The sequence below is a fragment of the Pseudophryne corroboree genome, chromosome 11 (assembly GCF_028390025.1).
Source record: "Pseudophryne corroboree isolate aPseCor3 chromosome 11, aPseCor3.hap2, whole genome shotgun sequence".
NCBI classification, from domain to species: Eukaryota; Metazoa; Chordata; class Amphibia; order Anura; family Myobatrachidae; genus Pseudophryne; species Pseudophryne corroboree.
The window spans coordinates 29,525,396-29,542,338 of NC_086454.1; positions in this window are offsets into that span (position 1 = coordinate 29,525,396).

Consider the following 16,943-nt stretch of genomic DNA (forward strand, 5'->3'; position numbering starts at 1 on the left):
CGAATCCAAAACACGGCCGCGGAACCGAATCCAAAACCAAAACACAAAACCCGAAAAATGTCCGGTGCACATCTAAACACAATTTACTTAATATAATATTTCTTTCTAAGTTTCTCAATAAGAAGCTTTTGGCTCAGGGGCGCCGTGAAAAAATTGTATTACTCTAGGGCGCCGGATTCAGAAAAGTTTGGGAACCGTTGCATTACGCTGTTTATTTCTGGATTTCTGCCGTTCACACTATTATCATCCTGCTGTTGTTTCTGGACTCTGGGGGTGATTCAGACCTGATGGCTGCTATGTGTTTTCGCACAGCGAGCGATCAGGTAGTAACTGCGTATGCACCACAATGCGCACGTGCGTCGGACAACAACAAGGGGCATCAAGCGATGGGAAAGTGCGAAAAATCCGATCGCACGGGCGTTCGCAAAGTGCTTGATATGAGGAAACCATTGTGGGTTGTAATTGACCGTTTACTGGGAGTGTCCAGAAAAATGCAGGCGTTCCCAAGCGTTTTCAGGGCGGGTGTGTGACGTCAGCTCCGGCCCCGATCAGCCTGTTCTCATCGCACTGTAGGAGTAAGTCCTGGGCTGCGCAGAGACTGCACACAGTGGATTTTTGCAGCTCGGCGTACACATGCGATCACACACTTACACGGCGAATTTACACTCCCCCTGGAAGCGGCGACTATCCGAACGCAGGACAGCAGAGTTTGCAGGACCAGCGATCAGATCTGAATCACCCCTTCTGTTAGCTTCTGTCATTATTATTGCAAGATTTCTCTAATCTGCTTTTTACTAAACTAGCGTTCGCTTGTGTGCATCTCTGTTATTTTATTGCTCAACGGAACTAATTTTATAAAGACAGTAGTGGCATCTAATATTGTAATGTATTTTTTTATATTGTACACATTTATCACAAAATCAGTCCATGTAGCATCCATGGGTCTTGTCAAAACAACAAACCCGGATAGACTGTCCCCCCAGGGAGCCCAGAGGCAAATAAGAGGTCACTCACGGACACTCTCATGGAGATGTAGGGCCGCACTGATTTGTCAGATCATGGCCATACCTGCAGTGTTACTGTGTGTGAAGCTGATATATTCATTCTTTGCCACAAGGTGGCACTGCTCACTGTGTGTTGTGTAGTAATGAATAGAACCGATAGCATAAAACATTGCCACCTTAAGCTCTCGCACACACAATTGCTGAAAAATCTCACTGGGGAAAGCGTTGAAAAAAAGTGCAGACTTTGGCCCTCATTCCGAGTTGATCGCTCGCTAGCTGCTTTTAGCAGCATTGCAAACGCTAAGCCGCCGCCCTCTGGGAGTGTATCTAAGCTTAGCAGAAGTGCGTCCGAAAGGTTAGCAGAACAGCTCCGAAATATTTTCATGCAGTTTCAGAGTAGCTGCAGACCTACTCCTACCTTGCGACCACTTCAGTCTATTTAGTTCCTGGTTTGACGTCACAAACTCGCCCTGCGTTCGGCCAGCCACTCCACCGTTTACCCCTGGCACGCCTGCGTTTTCACCTGACACGCCTGCGTTTTTTAGCACACTCCCGGAAAATGGTGAGTTACCTCCCAGAAACGCCCCTTTCCTGTCAATCACTCAGCGATCAGCAGTGCGACTGAAAAGCGCAGCTAGACCTTGTGTGAAACTGCATAGTTTTTTGTGAAAAAGGAAGGTTAGGCTGCGCGAGGGGGAAAGTTAGGTTTAGGTTGCAGGGAGGGAGGGTTAGGTTGCAGGAGGAAGGTTAGGCTGCTGGAGGGGGTAGGTTAGGTTTAGGTTGCGTGGAGGGAGGGTTAGGCTGCGGGAGGGGGAAGATTAGGTTTAGTTTGCGGGGAGGGAGGGTTAGGTTGCAGGAGGAGGGTTAGGCTGCGTGAGGGGGAAGGTTAGGTTTAAGTTGCAGGGAGGGAGGGTTAGGCTGCGGGAGGGGGAAGGTTATGTTTAGGTTGCAGGTAGGGAGGGTTAGGTTGCGGGAGGAAGGTTAGGCTGCTGGAGGGGGAGGGTTAGGTTTAGGTTGCGGGGAGGGAGGGTTAGGTTGCAGGGAGGGAGGGTTAGACTGCGGAAGGGGGAAGGTTAGGTTTAGGTTGCAGGGAGGGAGGGTTAGGTTGCAGGGAGGGAGGGTTAGTCTGCGGGAGGGGGAAGGTTAGGTTTAGGTTGCAGGGAGGGAGGGTTAGGCTGCAGGAGGGGGAAGGTTAGGTTTAAGTTGCAGGGAGGGAGGGTTAGGCTGCGGAAGGGGAAAGGTTAGGTTTAGGTTGCAGGGAGGGAGGGTTAGGTTGCAGGGAGGGAGGGTTAGTCTGCGGGAGGGGGAAGGTTAGGTTTATGTTGCAGGGAGGGAGGGTTACGTTGCAGGAGGGGGAAGGTTAGGTTTAAGTTGCAGGGAGGGAGGGTTAGGCTGCGGAAGGGGGAAGGTTAGGTTTAGGTTGCAGGGAGGGACGGTTAGTCTGCGGGAAGAGGAAGGTTAGGTTTAGGTTGCAGGGAAGGAGGGTTAGGTTGCAGGGAGGGAGGGTTAGTCTGCGGGAGGGGGAAGGTTAGGTTTAGGTTGCAGGTTGGGAGGGTTAGGTTGCAGGGAGGGAGGGTTAGGCTGCGGGAGCGGAAAGGTTAGGTTTAGGTTGCAGGTAGGGAGGGTTAGGTTGCGGGAGGAAGGTTAGGCTGCGGGAGGGGGAAGGTTAGGTTTAGGTTGCAGGGTGGGAGGGTTAGGTTGCAGGGAGGGAGGGTTAGGCTGCGGGAGCGGAAAGGTTAGGTTTAGGTTGCAGGTAGGGAGGGTTAGGTTGCGGGAGGAAGGTTAGGCTGCGGGAGGGGGAAGGTTAGGTTTAGGTTGCGGGGAGGGAGGGTTAGGGGTGTTAGGGGTTAGGTACCTCACTCTTCAGATGTCAGAATTCCCAGCACCGAGATTCCGCGGTCGGTATTTTGACTGCTGGCATTCGGACCGCTGGGATATCATGTGTGACCCATATATGAAGCATAAATTCATTCTGTGTTTAGATTTGGACCCCATCCCCAAAACATCTCATTATGGGATGCAAATATTCCAAACTATGGAAGCAGCCAATATCCAAAATACTTCTGGTCCCAGGCATTTCGCATATGGGAGAATATACCAGTATATATATGTATAATGTAGAGAAGCAGTAGAAATATAGCTTACGTCCGTGTTAGGGAGGCCAATCCTGGGGTCGGGATTTTGGCCCAAAAAATGGCAGGATTTTAATCCCGGTATTGGAGTCACCAATCCCAGGATTCACAGAATTATGTTACGCATGCGCTGAGCACAATAACACTTGGCTCAGTTGCTGCCCGGCTGTGCGTCCCGGGTGGCAGCGGGGTATATGGAGCTTAGGCGGGCAGCCATGGACACACTGATAGCGCCGGCAGCATTTCAAATGTAGCGCCAGCCAGCAGCGGAGCTGTTGGACTATCAGCCAATCGGGGAAGTGGCCGCAGCAGCGGCTCCTGATTGACTGCCGGTCCGCTAGCTCCAATTGACTTTTGGCCAGTGCTACATTTAAAATGAGCACACTCCTGAGTCCCTACATCCATCCTATCTGTGCACCCCACACACCCACCATCATTGCTCTCTACTCCCGCCCGCCCTCACTGTTCCCTGCCCCCTCCCTCCCTGCTCCCTACACCCACCCTCCTTCCCTGCTCCCCACCATCATTGCTCTCTACTCCTGCCCTCCCTCCCTGCTCCCTACACCCACCCTCCCTGCTCACTACACCCACCCTCCCTGCTCCCTATACTCACCTTCCCTCACTGTTCCCTGCCCCCTCCCTCTCTGCTCACTACACCCACCCTCCCTGCTCCCTACACCCACCTTCCCTCACTGTACCCTGCCCCTCCCTCCCTGCTCCCTACACCCACCCTCCCTGCTCACTACACCCACCCTCCCTGCTCCCTATACTCACCTTCCCTCTCTGTTCCCTGCCCCCCTCCCTCCCTGCTCACTACACCCACCCTCCCTGCTCCCTATACCCACCTTCCCTCACTGTACCCTGCCCCCTCCCTCCCTGCTCACTACACCCACCCTCCCTGCTCACTACACCCACCCTCCCTGCTCCCTATACCCACTTTCCCTCACTGTTCCCTGCCCCCTCCCTCCCTGCTCCCTATACCCACCTTCCCTCACTGTTCACTGCCCCCTCCCTCCCTGCTCACTACACCCTCCCTCCCTGCTCCCTATACCCACCTTCCCTGACTGTACCCTGCCCCCTCTCTCCCTCCCTGCTCACTACACCCACCCTCCCTGCTCCCTATACCCACCTTCCTCACTGTTCCCTGCCCCCTCCCTCCCTCCTCCCTATACCCACCCTCCCTAACTGCTCCTTACACCCACCCTCCCTCACTGTTCCCTACTCCAACCATCCGTCACCTACATCCACCCTCCCTCCGCTGCTCCCTACATCCATGCTCCCTCCCTGCTCCCTACCCTCCCTCCCTGCTCCCTACACCCACCCTCCCTCACTGCTCCCTACACCCACCCTCCCTCACTGCTCCCTACACCTGCCCTCCCTCACTGCTCCCTACACCCACCCTCCCTCACTGCTCCCTACACCTGCCCTCCCTCACTGCTCCCTACACCCACTGTCACTGCTCCCTACACCTGCCCTCCCTCACTGCTCCCTACAACCCACCCTCCCTCACTGCTCCCTACACCTGCCCTCCCTCACTGCTCCCTACACCCACTGTCACTGCTCCCTACACCCACCCTCCCTCACTGCTCCCTACACCTGTCCTCCCTCACTGCTCCCTACACCCTCCCTCATTGCTCCCTACACCTGCCCTCCCTCACTGCTCCCTACACCCACTGTCACTGCTCCCTACACCTGCCCTCCCTCACTGTTCCCTGCCCCCTCCCTCCCTGCTCTCTACACCCTACATCCACCCTCCTTCCCTGCTCCCTACACCCACCCTCCCTCACTGCTCCTTACACCCACTGTCAGAATCAGAATCAGCTTTATTGGCCAGGTATACTTGCATATACTAGGAATTTGTCTTCAGTTTGCTATACAACAGCCAAGTAGGTAACAGGTAAGCAGGTGTGTGTGTGTGTGTGTGTGTGTGTGTGTGTGGGGGGGGGGGGGGGGAAGTAAAGTCAGACAGATAGGGTATACGGTAGGAACACAAGTGAGTTACATGTACGTCTAGTCAGTCAATATTCAGGAGTTCAGCAGGCGGACCGCTTGGGGAAAGAAACTTTTGAGGCTTCTGGTGGACCTGGCGGGGACGGCCCTGTAACGCCTGCCTGAAGGAAGCAAGTTAAACATGCTGTGGCCGGGGTGTAGCTGGTCTTTTACTATCTTCATTGCCCGCTTTTTAGCTCTGGACAAGTACAGGTCCTGGACTGAGGGAAGGTCGGCCCCGATGATCTTCTCTGCGGTTCTGACCACCTTTTGGAGCCTGCATCTGTCCCTCGCGCTGGCGGAGCTGTACCATACGAGTATCGAGGAGCACAGTACCGACTCCACAATCGCGGAGTAGAAGAGGAGCAGAAGCTTCTGTGGGATGTTGAACTTCCTTAGTTGCCTGAGGAAGAACAACCTCTGCTGCACTTTCCCAACAGTGGCGTCAGCGTTGGACCCCTATTTAAGGTCCCTGGAGATTGTGGTCCCTAGAAACTTGAAGGAGTCCACTAGCGATACCACACTGTCAGCAATCGTTAGCGGAGGTGCACTAGATGACTTCTTCCTGAAGTCCACTATCATCTCGACAGTTTTGAGGGGGTTGAGCTCAAGGTTGTTGTGGATGCACCACTGGGCCAGCCGGTCTACTTCCCGTCTATAGGCCGATTCGTCCCCATCCTTGATGAGGCCGATGACGGTGGTGTCATCGGCGAATTTGATGATCCTTACTGATTGCGCCTCTGAGGTACAGTCATTTGTGTACAGGGAGAAGAGCACGGGTGAGAGGACACAGCCCTGAGGGGCCCCTGTACTAATGGACCGCGCTTGAGAGGTGAATTCCCCCGCTTTCACCACCTGTGTCCTATCTGTCGGGAAGTCTATTATCAGGAACAGGTAGCTTCTGGGACCCCTAGGCGAAGTAATTTGGGGTGGAGGATGCTGGGGACGATTGTATTGAAGGCCGAGCTGAAATCGACAAACAGGACCCTCGCGTAGGTACCGGGAATGTCTAGGTGCTGTAGAATGTAGTGCAGGCCCAGGTTGACTGCATCCTCGACACACCGATTCGAGCGATAGGCGAACTGCAGGGGGTCCAGTTGGGGGCCAGTCACAGTTTTCAGGTGATTCAAAACCAGACGTTCGAACGTTTTCATGACCACAGACGTCAGTGCTATCGGCCTGTAGTCGTTCAGGTTCGTGATAGTGGGTTTCTTGGGGACTGGGACTATAGTAGACCTTTTGAGGCAGGAAGGGACTTTCTGTAGCTCCAGCGATTTATTGAAGATCTTGGTGAATATGGGGGCGAGCTGACCCGCACATGCTCATAGGGCAGATGGTGACACTCCGTCAGGACCCGGAGCTTTCCTGGTTTTGGCCCTTTTAAACAATGCCTCCACCTCTTCTTGGGTGACTTGCAGTGCCTGGGGTTGGCCGTTGGTGTTCGGGGCATCGTAGAGGTGATTGTTTGGGTTGCAGGGGACTTCTTTTGCGAACCTGCAATAAAAGTGGTTCAGTTCATCTGCAAGGTCTTGGTGCATGGCGGTGGACTTTGATGTTTTCCTATAGTTGGTTATGGATTGCATTCCTTTCCATACAGATACGGGGTCATTGGTGGAGAGATCGTTTGTCACTGCTCCCTATACTTACCCTCCCTCACTGCTCCCTATACCCACCCTCCCTCACTGTTCCCTGCCCCCTCCCTGCTCACTACACCCACCCACCCTGCTCCCTATACCCACCTTCCCTCACTGTACCCTGCCCTCTCCCTCCCTGCTCCCTACACCCACCCTCCCAGCTCCCTACACCCACCCTCCCTCACTGCTCCTTACACCCACTGTCACTGCTCCCTATACTTACCCTCCCTCACTGCTCCCTATACCCACCCTCCCTCACTGTTCCCTGCCCCCTCCCTGCCTGCTCACTACACCCACCCTCCCTGCTCCCTATACCCACCTTCCCTCACTGTACCCTGCCCTCTCCCTCCCTGCTCCCTACACCCACCCTCCCTGCTCACTACACCCACCCGTCCTGCTCCCTATACCCACCTTCCCTCACTGTTCCCTGCCCCCTCCCTCCCTCCCTGCTCCCTACACCCACCCTCCCTGCTCACTACACCCACCTTCCCTCACTGTTCCCTGCCCCCTCCCTCCCTGCTCCCTACACCCACCCTCCCTGCTCACTACACCCACCCTCCCTCACTGTTCCCTGCCCCCTCCCTCCCTGCTCCCTACACCCACCCTCCTGCTCACTACACCCACCCTCCCTGCTCCCTATACCCACCTTCCCTCACTGTACTCTACCTCCTCCCTCCCTGCTCCCTACACCCACCCTCCCTGCTCCCAACACTCACCCTCCCTAACTGCTTCTTACACCCACCCTGCTTCACTGCTCCCTACACCTGCCCTCCCTCACTGCTCCCTACACCCACCCTCCTTCCCTGCCCCCTACACACACCCTCCCTCACTGTTCCCTACATCCACCCAACACTGCTCCCTACACCCTCCCTCCCTCACTGCTCCCTACACACACCCTCCCTCACTGCTCCCTACACCCTCCCTCCCTCACTGCTCCCTACACCCTCCCTCACTGCTCCCTACACACACACCCTCACTGCTCCCTACACCCACCCTCCTTACCTACCCCCTACACACACCCTCCCTCGCAGCTCTCTACACCCACCCTCGCTTGCTGATCCTTACACCCGTACTCACTTCCCTCCACACCCACTCTCCCTGCTCCCTACACCCACCCTCCCTCACTGCTCCTTACACCCACCCTCCCTCACTGCTCCTTACACCCACCCTCCCTCACTGCTCCTTACACCCAGTAGCGGATCTTGCCACGGGCAAGCAGGACTTTTGCCCGGGGCGCCGCCTTCCGGAGGGCGCTGGCGCCATCCGGGGGGCGCCGCACCGTGGCAAGATCCGCCACTGCTGCCCGCTGCCCGCTGCCGTCCCCGTCCACCTCCTGTGAAGGGAACTAGACGCTATGCGTCTAGTTTCCCTTCGTGGAGAGTAACTTTGCTGAGCGGTGCGCGATGACGTCATCGCGCACCGCACAGCAAAGGTCCTCTCCACGAAGGGAACTAGACGCATAGCAGCACTAGCAATGTACAGGGGGCGTAACTGACCACGCCCCCTGTATTAGGACACGCCCCTTTTCCTGCCCGGGGCGCAGAGCGCCCTTGAACCGGCCCTGCTTACACCCACCCTCCCTCACTGCTCCCTACACCCACCCTCCTTTCCTGCCCCCTACACCCACCCTCCCTCACTGCTCCCTACACCCATCCTCCTTTCCTGCCCCCTACACCCACCCTCCCTCACTGCTCACTACACCCACCCTCCCCCACTGCTCCCTACACCCACCCTCCCTCACTGCTCCCTACACCCACCCTCCCTCACTGCTCCCTACACCCTCCCTCCCTGCTCCCTACACTCACCCTCCCTCACTGCTCCCTACACCCACAGGACCGTCTTTTCGTATGGGCTCAATGGGCTCTTGCCCAAGGGCCCCAGGAGTAAAAGGGCCCTAGGCTGATAGCTGAGGGTCCCCTCTTTCCAGGGGTACCAGATTTTTTAAAATCGGCCCTGGGGAACCGGAGATATCTGACTTCAAAGCAGTGGTCCCCATCCAAGCCTGTTAATTGTTCTTCCCAGCCAGATATCTCGGGTTCTGTCTGACTTAGAGTTTTTCTGAGGGTATAATCCAAAAGCTGTGACTCTCCCCTTTCAGAGGACACTGGTAGCTTGTCTGCACTTTGCCCAGAACCACAGATATCGGCCTTCAAGCAGCTGGTCCCTGCTACATCTCCACACACCTAATATGCAGTTTTATATTTTTGTTGGTGGATTGCTCTGGCTACTGAAGTCTGATCCCCAAGTCCCCAGAACCTCCTGACAGGTGAGACACTCTAGTATTTTTTATCCCATTAAAGCTAAGAAATCTATTTCCAGGAACTGGAGATATCTACAGTAAAGCAAGCTGCCCTGACCCCCATAAAATGATGAATATTAAGCCCACTCCACTATCCACCCCTCCCCTATGTATTAAACAGGGCCGGATCTTGCCCTTGTGGCGCCCCCGGGCAAAAATAGGGGCGTGGCTTCATATGGGGGCATGGTCAGTAACGCCCCCATTTGTGCCCCCTGTAGCGCAGCTGGAAAAAAAAAATTATACTTACAATCCCCGCTCCTGATTCCAGACCTCCTCCTCCGCCGGCGCCGCTCTTCTCCTGTCCTCGGATGGTTGTGTCTGTCCTCGGATCTATGGGAGAGACGTCATTACGTCTCTCCCATAGCACAGCATAGACACTAGAGGTCAATTATGACCCCTAGTGTCTGTGCCACTATGCTGTGCGGTGCGCGATGACGTCATCGCGCAATGCACAGCAAAGGTCCTCTCCATGAAGAGAAACTAGACGCTTAGTGTCTAGTTTCCCTTCATGGAGAGGACCTTTGCCGTGCGGTGCGCGATGACGTCATCGCGCACCGCACAGCACAGTCCTCTCCATGAAGGGAAACTAGACGCTTAGCGTCTGGTTCCCTTCAAAGCGGGGGACCAGCGGCGGGCACAGCGGGGGGCACTGCGGGGGGCACAGTGGCGGATCTTGCCATGGTGCGGCGCCCTCCAGATGGCGCCGGTGCCCTCCGGAAGGCGGCGCCCCGGGCAAAAGTACTGCTTGCCCATGGCAAGATCCGCTACTGGTATTAAACACCCCCTCCCAACCTGGAAGTCATGTATCAGGGCCCCTTCATTCAGCCCAATGCCCCCTTCTACAGTTTAGTGTTCTCCTTTCCAGCCCCATTTGTGCAGTAAAGGAGTAATTAGCAGAAATTATTTCTCCAGGTCCTACATGCTGAGCGAAGATAGAACCCCCCTACCCCCCGCGGGACATCAAAGTTGCCTACCCCCACCCCTACCGCTGATGGGTGGGTAGGGGCCCCAGTGCATTGCCGTGCCAGGGGCCTACACTGTTGTTAAGACGGCTCTGTACACCCACCCTCCTTCCCTGCCCCCTACACCCACCCTCGCTTGCAGATCCTTACACCCGTACTCAGTGTCCTCAACACCCACTCTCCCTGCTCCCTACAACGATCCATACTGCATTGCAATCCTGAGATCCCAGTGTGGCCGGAGACCCCCAGCCACATGGATAATGGCAACCGTGGCGCTGAAGGGGGTTAACCCTCAGCTGCCATGCCCCATTATAAATGGACAATGGGCACTAGGTGCTATTTTAAAAAGGAACACTTGGCTCTAGGCACCATGCACTATACATAACTAAATGTATGTTTAATAACGTGTCTTAATAATATGTTATATTGCTGCGCTGTGCATAGTTGGAGAATTATGAATTGCATGGTTATAGAACTGCCTGGAAAGGGCTTTGATGATTGTTCTTCAGCACCTTGTAATTAGCCAGTCATATGGTAATTGTCCTAGCTCCAGACTTGCTATGTACAAGCAAGTGTCAATTAGCTGGCCTTTTGGTGGCCAAACCTTTTCTTTGAAATACAAACTAAGATTTGGAAGGAAGACTGTTTGTGTTTCAACCTTTCCTGTTGTAATCCCAAAAACTGGGTTTGCATGGAGATGTGAGAGAGACAGGAACATGTTAATCACATTGGCCCTCATTCCGAGTTGTTCGCTCGCTAGCTGCTTTTAGCAGCCGTGCAAACGCTAAACCGCCGCCCTTTGGGAGTGTATCTTAGCTTAGCAGAAGTACGAACGAAAGGATCGCAGAGCGGCACCAAAATATTTTCGAGCAGTTTCTGAGTAGCTCCAGACCTACTCCTAGCTTGCGATCACTTCAGACCATTTAGTTCCTGTTTTGACGTCACAAACACGCCCTGCATTTGGGCAGCCACGCCCGAGTTTTCCCAGCCACTCCTGCGTTTGTATATGACACGCCTGCGTTCTCAGCACACTCCCTGAAAACGGTCAGTTACCTCCCAGAAACGCCCCTTTCCTGTCAATCACTCAGCGACCAGTAGTGCGACTGAAAAGTGTCGCTAGACCTTGTGTGAAACTGCATTGCCTTTTGTGAAAGTATGTCGTGCGTGCACATTGCGTCCCATACGCATGCGCAGAAGTGCCGCTTTTTAGCCTGATCGCTGCGCTGCGAACGGCAGCTAGCGATCAACTCGGAATGACCCCCATTGTGTTTTATGAATGCAAACTAGTGGGTTTCATTTAACAACAGTTTGATGTAAGATTTCTTAGGCTGCATTTTCTAGGGTGCAAATTTATGTTTAAATTACAAGAACTTTGGGGGTCATTCCGAGTTGTTCGCTCGGTATTTTTTTCTCGCAACGGAGCGATTAGTCGCTAATGCGCATGCGCAATGCCCGCAGTGCGACTGCGCCAAGTAAATTTGCTATGCAGTTAGGTATTTTACTCACGGCATTACAAGGTTTTTTCTTCGTTCTGGTGATCGTAATGTGATTGACAGGAAGTGGGTGTTTCTGGGCGGAAACAGGCCGTTTTATGGGTGTGTGCGAAAAAACGCTACAGTTTCTGGAAAAAACGCGGGAGTGGCTGGAGAAACGGAGGAGTGTCTGGGCAAACGCTGGGTGTGTTTGTGACGTCAAACCTGGAACGAAACTGACTGAACTGATCGCAGATGCCGAGTAAGTGTGGAGCTACTCAGAAACTGCTAAGAAGTGTCTATTCGCAATTCTGCTAATCTTTCGTTCGCAATTTTGATAAGCTAAGATTCACTCCCAGTAGGCAGCGGCTTAGCGTGTGCAAAGCTGCTAAAAGCAGCTTGCGAGCGAACAACTCGGAATGACCCCCTTTGTGTGTGACAGGAAGGAGGAAATTGCTTTTTTGCACTTATATCCTTTTAAAATGTAATTTATTTATTTATATTTTGTAAGATATCCTGATTGGATGGAAAGGACTGTTGTTTGTGGTTTTACTGTATAAAAAGAGGAGGCCTGTGAGCTTCAGGTGTGTGTTATACCATTTCATTCTGCTGTAACATCTTGCTGTATTGCTGAAGTTCTTTTCAGAACTATTATTGGGCAAATAAACATCATTCGCCTCAAGACGACTGCTTCAACTTGTGGCCTGCAGGGCTAGGCGAAACCTAGCTCCGTTTTCCGGCTGTCCGGGGTCTAACCAGCGCCTCCAAGCTCCGCCTTTGGCCTGCTACCGTGCGGTGCTTAGGCAAGCAACGTTTGGGGATTCGGAAACACCACACAGGTGTGGTAAGGCGGTGTGTCGATGCATGCAGAGCAAGTACCTTGGTTCCAGACGCCACAGCAGGTTAGGAGTCTGGTGGTGGCAGCATAAACCCGCCCACTGCGCAGTGGGTGGAGTCAGTAACAGGCGGTTACTGACGGAAAGCGGGAATCCTCTGTGTGGCCAGGTCCGGCGTGACCTAGACATCCACTCTGTGTACTGGGGACGGGACGCAAAAGTGGTGAGGGCTTTCGTACGCAGAGGCAGAACTCTGGGAGGCAACGGAGTCATTTCCTCCCGCCGGGCTCCTGCTCTGAAGGGGGGCACCTCTCCTCCCATTCTGTGACACCATTGAATTTAAGTTAATGGATAGCTGCAAATCACACCCTCTTTATTATACTGAATATACACATTTTACAAGTGTCATACCCAGGATTAGAAACCACAACCTATTACACTGGAAGCAGACACCTTACTGATGAAGCTGTTGCTCCTGTAAAGGAAATATGAGAATTTTAACTATATGAAGATACTTCTCTGAAAATTACACGTAACTTCATATAGTTAGAATTCTCATGCTTCCTCTACAGGAGCAAATAACTCCATCAGTAAAGTGTCTGCTGTCAGTGTAACAGGTCATGGGTTCTAATCCTGGGAATGACTGCTAAGAAATGTGTGATTTAATATAAAAGACAATTAAATGTATAAATACAGTATATAATTTTTTTCAGAACACTACATACACACACACACACACACACACACACACACACACACACACACACATTTATCTTAACATAGGAAATAGGGGGGCACCAATATTTATCTTGCCTCCGGGCAACTGGGTCGAACTTACGCCACTGTTCGTACGGGACCGTCTGGTCACACCCAGGATTTAGCATTTTCAATCCCGACTTCTGCAATTGAAAGAACGGCCCAGGATTGGGTTTCTTAGTCCGTGTGGAAAATAATGAACAGCAATGTAGCTGCCACAGGTGTGTGATGACGACGGGAGTTTATGTAATGATGATGGTTGTCTTATCAAATTGTAGCTTCCTAAATTATTCGAAGTATTGCCCAAATCAGCATCAGGAGGGCATACAGCAGCAGCTGGAGGGGTGGAGGGGGGGGGGGGGGGGGGGGGGGGGGGGAGGTTCTCACATTGACACAGAGGTGCAGTACTACCCGAGCAGGAACACCCCCTGGCATAAGAGTCAGTGTGATACTGCGCTCCTGTCCCTGGGGGAGCAGGTGTCTGATAGGCATGTGATGGGCCTGTGGAAATAAAGGCTGTGTCAGGTTCACATTATCATAATATGTTATTAACAGTGAGATACTTATTTGCAGCTGGAGCCAATAAATGTTTGTGCATCCTGGACGATCTATGTCCTGTTACTTTGTAGCAAACCCGCACTGCCAGGCGCACGCAGTCTCAACCGTGTCCATCGCAGGTTGTGGATGGCGCAGTTCTGTCTGTAATCATGGTCTCGTTAGATGGGCGGTACAGAATGTTTTGGACATTTCATCAATAACATAATATTATGAGGGAATGAGGTACAGTACGCTCTGCAGACAACTGGTATTAATGTTCACGTTACTGGCAGACGTAGTTAATGTCGTTAATAGCAATCATTTTTGCCATAATAAAAAAGACCATCTTATTTGTATGACACAAGCCTCTGCCACCCCCCCCCCCTCCAATGAGTGCCTCTGCCTCCTACCTCCTTATATGCACCTATCATCTTCCCTCCCCATATATACCTCTGCATCCTGACTCACCAAATCCCGCCGGTCAAAATCCCCTGTACACACGGGGAGAGATGTGTGCTGAGCAATCTGTCACAGGCCAATCTAGCACCGGCGATAGCGCGGGTCTGGGACTGAGAATCGACAGCAAAACTGTTGACACACCTTAGGTCGACGCCAATTGGTCGACACACCTTAAGTCGACATGGACAAAAGGTCGACATGGACAAAAGGTCGGCAGGAACAAGGTCGACATGGAAAAAGGTCCACATGAGTTTTTTATGTTTTTTTGGTGTCGTTTTCTTCGTAGAGTGACCGGGAACCCCAATTAGTGCACCGCGTCCCCTCGCATGGCTCGCTTCGCTCGCCATGCTTCGGGCATGGTGCCTTCGCTCCGCTACCGCTTCGCTCGGCACAGATTACCATTCCAATCATAGTCCACGTGGATCGTTAAGTATGAAAAAGTTCCAAAAAAGAAAAAAATTGTGAAAAACTCATGTCGACCTTTTTCCATGTCGACATTGTTCCTGTCGACCTTTTGTCCATGTCGACATTTTGTCCATGTCGACCTAAGGTGTGTCAAATAATTGGCGTTGACCTAAGGTGTGTCGACCTTTTTGCTGTCGACCTGGAGTCCGGATACCCGATAGCGCTGCGCGGGGCCGTACATTGCTATCGCTGTGGGGCATACACAGGGGCGTTCTAACAGAGGAGGAGGCCCGTGTGCAGCCTTCTGCCCCATCCTCTCTGACTGCTATACAGGATTGAATACTTACCTCTCCTGGGTCCGCCGGCGGTGCCATCCTTCTCCGCAGCGGCAATAGAGTATGAGAACAGACTCTATTGCGCATGCGCAAACCTCTAGGAACACGGCGTGGCAGCCATTTTTCCTAAGATTTTGCTAATGCGCATGTGCGAAACTCCGGAAAAATGGCCGCCGTGCCATCTTTCCGGAGTTTTCAGCAGGCGCAATAGAGTTTGTTCCCCCTAGTGTTCAAATTCTATTGTGCTGCCGAGAAGGGATGTATCCGACGGGGGACTCCAGAGAGGTAAGTATTAAATAAATGGGTTCAGTGTGTGCGGGTGGGCCCCCCAGGACCCTGGGGTCACGTGTACCTCGCACACACTGCACCCATTATACTGTAGATACGCCAGAGGGCATATACACACGGAGAGATCCATGCTTATCTTCTAAGCAATCTAGTCTAGAATTTAAGCACAGATCTCTCTGTGTGTACCCTCTTTAAGTCTCAGAAGAATTGCAGTTTTTCTGACATGCGGGGGGACGCCCACCACAGGGCTAGTCCGCCCTGCATGCCAGGCCCTTCCCCCTCCCCGCAGAAGTGCGACAGCATTGCACAGCGGTGATGCTTTTGCACCTGGCGAGTAGCTCCCTGCGGAGGCAGGCTCCTACCCGCCATGTTTTTGGTCCAGCAGCTGCGTGTGACATCACGCAGCCGCCACAACCTGCCCCAACAGCCCTGGCACGCCTGCGTTGTCCGGACCGAGCCATCCCCAACGTCTTCCGAATGCTGCCGGCACGCCCCCTCCCGCCCCACGACCGGCTCTGCCTGTCAGTCAGGCAGAGGCGATCGCACCAGTGAAATGCTTTCGTGTGCGCATACGCAGTGTGGCCGTTGTGCATATGCACAAGACATATGGCTTCAGCCTGCGATCGCTGCCGCGTTGCTGCAACCAGGTCTAAATTAGGCCCTAAGTTTGGTAGATGGGGTCAGACTGCCGTTCCTATTGAGACTAGTGGGGACTGCGTCCTGAAGCAGTAATTAGTCATTGCAGGCGATTTCTGTGATATCGCCTGTATTAGGCTATTGCTACACAGCCCCAATACTGAAAATCGCGGCGAAACCTCTGTTTCTGCATTAAGTAAAAAAGAGCTTGATACATATGGTCACAAGTTCAAAGGGGGTCATTCAGACCTGATCGCACGCTAGATTTTTTCGCTGCATGTGTCCAGGCGTGTCCAAGCGTTTGCAGAGCGGATGTCTGACGTCAATTCCGGGACCGGACAGGCTGAAGTGATCGCAGCGGCTGAGTAAGTCCTGGGCAACTCATAAACTGCACAACACTTTTTTGCAGTGCACGGCTGCACATGCGATCGCACACTTGCAAAGCAAAAATACACTCCCCTAGAGGCGGCGACTATCTGATTGCAGCGCTGCAAAAAATAGCTAGCGATCAATCAGGCCTGAATGACCCCCAAAGACTCCAATGATCTCATTTGTCCTGGGATGAGCATACTAAAAAGAGGGGAGTGAAACGAAACCATTCTCCCCTTATAGGGATAATGGTCCAGATGTGGCAATAAAATAAAGTGCAGCTCTGACGCGTTTTGTGTGAGTCACTGCAATTTCCCCAGGGAGGACCAATGACAGAACAACCCCTGAGATTGGTGTAAATCAGACACCGGTGGCTCTTCATAGGCAGTGGAACTACAAGTATCAGGTGGTTAAATCAAATTAACTGAAGTACTAATTAAGTCACCTGTGCTGAAGCCTGGATATCACTAAAACCTGCACTGTCAGTGTGCCTTGAGGACCGAGGCTGGGAATGCCTCATTATAGCATGACTTATCACAGTATGCACAGCCACAAGTGTAAAACTAATAAAATGACTAAGAAATTGCTGTTTTGTTTCATTCGGATTTGCGGAGACCCGTTTACGCTTGGTCATCGCTGCGTCTGTAAATATAACGCTGGAAGCGCCTGGTCATCCACCTTCTGACAGTCTGTACTGAGTCCTTCCTAGTATTTCGCTGGAATTTTCACCCACTGCAGTTGTCGCTACAGGGGAAGATCATCAATCACAGGTGAAAGAACACGAAACGCTGGTTTAGAAAAAACAGTGCAGTATGTATATACTGCGGGGA